Source organism: Benincasa hispida, chromosome 2 (assembly GCF_009727055.1).
Source record: "Benincasa hispida cultivar B227 chromosome 2, ASM972705v1, whole genome shotgun sequence".
Taxonomy (NCBI): Eukaryota; Viridiplantae; Streptophyta; class Magnoliopsida; order Cucurbitales; family Cucurbitaceae; genus Benincasa; species Benincasa hispida.
Window position 1 is genome coordinate 51,839,253 of NC_052350.1, and position 6,000 is coordinate 51,845,252.

Sequence of the window (6,000 nt, forward strand, 5' to 3'; positions counted from 1 at the left end):
TATTATGAAACATAAAAGTGAAACCTTCAAGAATTTCAAGCAGTGGAAGATATTGATTGAAAATCAAACTGGGAAGAAGATCAAAAGGCTGCGAACTGATAATGGTCTGAAATTCTGTAGATTTGAATTTAATGAGTTCTGTAAAGCTGAGGGGATTGTTCGTCATCACACTATTAGGGATACTCAATAGCAAAATAGGATTGCAGAACGTATGAATCAAACGTTGTCAGAGAGAGCAAGATGCATGCTCTCTAATGCAGAGTTGACTAGAAGGTTTTGGGCAGAAGCAGTAAATACATCATGTTATCTGATCAATCGTGGACCTCACACAACTATTGATTGTAAAACACCTTACAAGGTGTGGTCTGGTAAGCCTACAGATTATTCTTTATTAAAAGTTTTTGGTTGTACTGTCTACTATCAGGTTAATGAAAGAATTTATTTAAGCGCCATGTGAAAGCAATATCATGAACGGCGAGCACACGGTATTCTTTAGTAAAAGGCGAAAGAATAGTTTACTCTAGACTCACCGCACGACTGCGTGTCATCCTTGCGCATGGGCTATGTTAATCTTCTCTAAATTAGAACCGAGAGCTAAAAAGGGTATCTTTATGGGTATTGGGGATGAATAAGGGATATAGAGTCTGGTTAACTTTTGAGAATAGAGTCGTTCTTAGTAGAACTGTGATATTTGATGAAAATTCCATGCTTAACTCAACTGTAAAGCCTTTTGTGACGACTACTGATGTGAGAGAAAGTAGTAGTGTTGATAAATAGGTGGAGATGCAATTCACTTCAGCTGTGAATGAATTACAACATCCAGGTGTTGAAGATCAACATGTTACTCCAGAAACTGATGTGCAACTAGAAATTAATGTGCCTAAAATGTCAAAAGCTGTTTTGCCTGAGAATTCTAGATCACGAGTATAGCTCATGATAAAGCTAGAAGAGTTAGGTATGGTTTTGAAGATGTGGGTACTTTTGCATTGCAGGTTGCTAAAGAGGTGGATCCTCATGAGCCATCCACCTATAGAGAAGTTGTGTCGTATGGTGAGTCTACTCAATGGCTTTCTGTTATGAGGGATGAGGTGGAATCTCTTGACAAAAATCAGACTTGGGAATTAGTTAAATGACCTAAGGAGAGAAAATTTGTCACTTGTAAATGGGACTTCAAGAAAAATGAGGGAATATCACCTTCAGAGAACATTAAATATAAAGCTCGAGTTGTTGCTAGAGGGATCACACAAAGGGAAGGAGCTGATTATAATGAGATCTTCTCAACAGTAGTCAGACATACTTCTATCAGGGTGTTACTAGCTATAGTAGCACATCATAATTTGGAACTTGAACAACTAGATGTGAAGACAGCTTTCTTACATGGAGAGTTGGAGGAAAAGATTTGTATGACCCAACCAGATGGGTTCCAGTGTCCAGGTAAAGAAGATTATGTTTTTAAGTTAAAGAAATCTTTGTATGGGTTAAAGCGGTCAGTGGTACAAACGATTTTACAACTATATGATTGGACTTAGCCATAACAGAAGTCTGTATGATTGATGTGTATATCACAACAAAGCGGATGATAGTTCGATGATTTATCTACTTTTATATGTAGATGATATGCTCATAGTTGCAAAGTCCAAGTCTAACATTCTGAAATTGAAGAATCTTCTCAATGCTGAGTTTGATATGAAGGATTTGGGTGATGCTCAGAAAATTCTGGGTATGGAGATTTATAGGAACAGAGATAAGAATAAGCTCTTCTTGTCACAGAAAGAATATATTCAGAAAATATTGTCCAAGTTTGATATGTCATCAGCTAAGCCTATAGATACTCCTAATGCTATAAATGCTCGTTTATCATCTGTGCTTTTACCTCAGTATGAAGTTGAGAAGGAGTACATGTCTCGAGTTCCTTATGCTAGTGCAATGGGAAGTTTGATGTATGCTATGGTCTGTACTAGGCCTGATCTTGCCCATGCTATTAGTGTTGTCAGCAAGTTCATGGGTCAACCTGGGAAGAAGCATTGGCAAGTCATTAAAAGGATTTTTCATTACCTTAGAGGTACGTCTGATGTTGGACTCATTTATGGTAATTGCACAGAGTGTTTGGTGACCGGTTATTCTTATTCTGACTATGCTGGAGATGTTGACAGTAGGAGGTCTATGACTGGCTATGTGTTCACTCTGGTGGTTCTATTGTTAATTGGAAGGCCACCTTATAGCCTACAGTTGTCTACTACTGAAGTAGAGTACATGGCCTTGACAGAAGCTATTAAAGAAGGAATATGCCTGAGGGGGTTAGTTGGTGATCTTGGTTTGTATCATGACCAAGCTATTGTATATTGTGATAGTTTGAGTGCAATATGCCTAGCCAAGGATCAAGTTCATCAAGTTCATCATGAGAGAACTAAGCACATAGAGCAGAGAGTTAAAGTGATGAAAATTGGTACTGCTGATAACCCTGCTGATATGTTCACAAAACCGGTCCCACAAGGAAAGTTCCAACATTGTTTGTACTTGCTGAATGTTTTGAATTGTTAGTGGTCCTCTTTCTAGGACACTTTAAGGCATGAAGGAGAAGTCTGGGTACGTTTGGCAATATTGATTTATGTTGCATTTGGTACATCTATTATCTGGGAAAGAATTCAAGTCAAGGTGGAGATTTGTTGGAATGCCTTGAATTTGTTTGTTGGCGCTTCAAACAACCAAGTACGGGGGTCTCGTAGAGTTTAAAGTATTGCGCTATATAAACTCTGTAACCTTAGAGGCGCCGTTTGATGTAATTCTCTGAAAAACATTCTCCCTAATAGTACTGTTCTCCCTCTGCCCGTGGACGTAGCTAACACACCGTTAGTAAACCACGTATATCTGTGTGTCGATCTTCTCTATCTCTACGTTCCTTTTTGTATTCTTTAATTGTCGATTTCATAATAGAATGAACTCTTATTCAAAAGTACCTACGAGCGGAAGCGAATCTTTCTAATTCATTGTAACAGAATTTCCACATATACATTCAAACATACTAAAATGCATTCATATTGCTAAAGAGATCAAAAAATCATACAAGTTGAAGACTTCTTCTTCATAGAAAATCTCGCTTTTGCTGAGACGATAAGCTATTGCTAAGCAAAACCAAATCATCTACCTCGAACAGTCACCACATGAAAAGAAGGAAACAGAGATGACACCACCACTTAGTGCCCTCAATATTCTTAGAGTGAGAATCCAAAGGGTGGGCTCGTCTATCGTATAGACAAAATTCTTGATCATTTAGCTGAAGTATATGATCGTGTAGGAAAAAGGTAAGTGATCATCTAAACGATCGTGTAGGAAAAAGGTAAACGATCGTCTAAAAGATCTTGTAGAAAAACTAAGTAATCATCTATACAATTGTTTAGTAAATATCGGACGCTAAACGACCACTTAGAAAAAGGTAAACTATCTTTTGGTAAATAGGGCGCACAGGTGTAATCATTAAGCGATCGCTTAAAACTATCGTATACGTAAGCAATCGTGCAGGCACTATTTTATAGGCACAAATTTTGTAAGCAATGATACACTTCAACACAATGACCGCTGATAACGGGTAGAAATGCACGTTATCATAGTGCTAAATCCTTAAACAATGTTAGATTGTGTTGATGATATATGTTAAATTCCGTCCATTAAGCATAAATTCTATAATATTGCGATCACATGCGTCCAATGCATTAGAGCAGTTGATCTTTATATTTTTGTGCAGAATAATGCGTTAACCAATGCAAAGAATGCGATCATAGGAATACATTGGTCGAGCGCAACTTCACCGAAGGACTTTGCGTTGATTGTGCTTGTAAACATTCACCCAAGAATAATCCCCGCAACATGGTGGACGCATCCGGACGAAAGGACAATTAAGATCAATGGGACAGAAAGCTGACGACAATCGGATCCAAATTAAGTTAACAATCGATAACAGTCACAAAGTACATCCAACTTTATCGGTGACAATTATCCAGTGCATCAGTCAGGAATTAAAGTTGTCCCATCATTACAACCAGGAGAGAGAAGCCGCCTTTCACCTTTGATGCCCTATAAATACTAAGTGCATTCTTCAGAGATGGGGTTAAGCAGTCGATTACCTCATCACCATTACAACTTCATACCTCTGTTCATAATTTTCTTTTCCATTTTACGAGGGAGAAAGAGAAAGTGGTGATGCCGGAGATTATCCAAGGTAGCTCGAGAGAGAACCTTGGGGTGTAAGAGTAGAGAGCGGGCTGATTCTCGCGAAAGCGAGAATATCTTTAGAGCACGAGTAGAAACAGTGTAATGCCTAGCAGCAAGAAATTGCTCCAGGCTCTTTACTATACTTCCATTGTTATTCTGCACTTCATCTTATATCTATTCAATGAAAGTTCTATTTCTACATCTGCTCACTCTCTTAATATGCATGAGTAGCTAAATTAGTTGAATGGGTTGAGAGGAATTAAGTAAACATGATCTAAGAAGTTCATTGCTTGCGCTTGTCTTGTTTTATGTTGTGAAAAATACCTCTTTAGAGTTACTCGATAGAGAATCTAAAGAAAGAACTTAAATTCTCGAGAGAACTAGGTTAGTATCTGAACTCAAAAGAGCAACATTAGGGTTACATAAACAAAAGATAGGAACTTAGAGATAAGCTCTATTTGTCAACTTGCATTGCATGCATCCTAGGAATAGGAATGATATTATGTGGTTGCATATTTGTGTGAATGTCATGTTGTCATCGCATAAATAGAGATAGAGGTTTATGTGTAAACCCTGTAGATTTATCGCATATTTATCGCATGCGTTCTAGCCTTAGAAGCTGTGGCATTCACACCAAGAGGTGGTTTACTATTGTATGCATGTTGCATGATCGCAAGGCATGAACGCATCCTAGGGAGTGTTAGCCGAAACCCTTCCCAACCCGTTCATCACATATTCATCGTATTTCCTATTTACCAACTCTTTTCGAACAACCCAACACTTATTTATTCAACTGGTTACCGCAAGTTTTCATAAAAATCTCCAACACAACTCTTTTCACAAGTCCCTGTGTTCGACCCTGGACTTACCAGGAAACTCAGAGGAATTTACACTTGGATTTCTCTGGGGAAACTTGAATGCACAACGCAATCCACCAATACATATCATCCATAATTTCCACTTCATAAAATTCAAGCATCAACCGCGTATATCCCATGCTTAACACACCGTGAGCTATTTATGCGTCTCAAAATGATCTTTCATCTTACTCATCCTTTATTAAAACAGAAGAGACGTCGTCCCATTACCCTTTTAACCGTTCAATGAATGTGATCACATCATATTCATAACTTATGAATTAATATCATATATTAATCATATTATTTTTCCTCCACTAGATATAAATCATATTTATATCCAATTTCTTACAAATTAATGTATCTCGTACATAAAGTTAATTATATCATATATAACTGAACTCCCTCCTCTCCATTTGAACATTTCAAACTGACCCAAAAACCTACTCTCAACGTGAATAGCTGACTAAACTCTTTAGTCACGATATCCACCATCCGTTAACTGCCAGGCATTCCACTAAAGACTGACAGTTGAACTCTTCTTGCCATAAATATATTTCTATACCCATTGGATATAACCAATCATCAATACGATGACCCTTCACATATGCTCGTAATTACAGCGGGCCAATTTACTATTTTGCCCCTATAGTAAAATTTTACTCCTTTAATACCCTTGATCCCTCTAATGAATAATACAACATAGTCCTACTATGTGTGCACACCTCTCGAGCCATGAGAAGGTGTGGCGCCACATTGTTCAAACCCTGGGATCAGCCCTTAAGAGAGAAATCTATCTACTTACCCTTGCTTCGGGGAAGGAGTGAACATCATCTTGTGAAGCTGAGTTCTCAACTCCCAAATCAGACGAATCCCCAAAGTGGTAGGTTTGAGTCGGTGCTCTGGTCACTCGCACTTATGCAAATCAAAGGAC

The 6,000-nt window shown here is 38.1% G+C and overlaps 1 pseudogene; it reads right to left on the reverse strand.

Moving 5' to 3' along the window:
• Positions 1-413: 413 nt before the first annotated feature.
• On the reverse strand, positions 414-540 carry LOC120072417 (annotated as a pseudogene).
• Positions 541-6,000: the final 5,460 nt, after the last annotated feature.